The following is a 315-nucleotide window of genomic DNA, read 5'->3' as shown; positions in this document are numbered from 1 at the left end:
GCCATGTAAACATCCCCATGGTCAAAAAACCAAAACTCCACCTGTGGCATCAGCCTCTAAGCCATATTTTAATCAGGTGTATATTTTGATATCTGTTTAATATTGAGTAGAACCAAACAAAGTTTCCTAAACACATACTGAAACAATCCTGAATGTACCTATTGGAACTGTACCTGCAGAAGACTTAATTGTGAGCAATTATGTCCCGAGTGAAAAAATAGAATAGAATAAGATTCGTGAGAAAGAATGCAAGAAAACAAGATAAGAAACTTCTTATGTAACTAGTCAGAAGTAAAAAGAATGCCTCATGCACAG

The sequence above is a fragment of the Antrostomus carolinensis genome, unplaced genomic scaffold (assembly GCF_000700745.2).
Source record: "Antrostomus carolinensis isolate BGI_N321 unplaced genomic scaffold, ASM70074v2 scaffold49032, whole genome shotgun sequence".
In the NCBI taxonomy this organism is placed as follows: domain Eukaryota; kingdom Metazoa; phylum Chordata; class Aves; order Caprimulgiformes; family Caprimulgidae; genus Antrostomus; species Antrostomus carolinensis.
Note: the sequence above shows the minus strand (reverse complement) of the source record.